Source organism: Eimeria mitis, genomic scaffold (assembly GCF_000499745.2).
Source record: "Eimeria mitis Houghton genomic scaffold, Emh_scaff1367, whole genome shotgun sequence".
NCBI classification, from domain to species: Eukaryota; Apicomplexa; class Conoidasida; order Eucoccidiorida; family Eimeriidae; genus Eimeria; species Eimeria mitis.
In genome coordinates, this window is record NW_013568935.1 from 9,080 (window position 1) to 9,347 (window position 268).

The 268-nt window shown below is 51.5% G+C and overlaps 1 protein-coding gene across 1 annotated transcript in view; it reads left to right on the plus strand.

Moving 5' to 3' along the window:
- Nucleotides 1–268, plus strand: part of EMH_0035440 (CMGC kinase, putative) — a gene marked incomplete at both ends in the record, with an annotated part of 3,489 nt that overhangs the window by 1,903 nt on the left and 1,318 nt on the right. The gene's annotated exons all lie outside the window — the stretch shown is intronic.

Below are 268 nucleotides of genomic sequence, written 5' to 3' on the forward strand. Positions count from 1 at the left end.
GCTCAAGGTTGCAGACCTAGGCATGGCCAGAAAGATGAGGCCCCTGCTAGCTCAGCAGCCTGCAGGTAGGGTTTAGGGTTTAGGGTTTTAGAGGGTTTTAGAGGGTTTAGGGTTTAGCGTTTAGGGTTTAGGGTTTTCGAGGGTTTTCGAGGGTTTTCGAGGGTTTAGGGTTTAGGGTTTATGTGTGTATCAGGTACTCGAGCATGGTCTCTACCATTTGGTGGTCTTTCTCCTCCCCCTCCATCTCCCCCTCTCTCTTCTCGTGCCC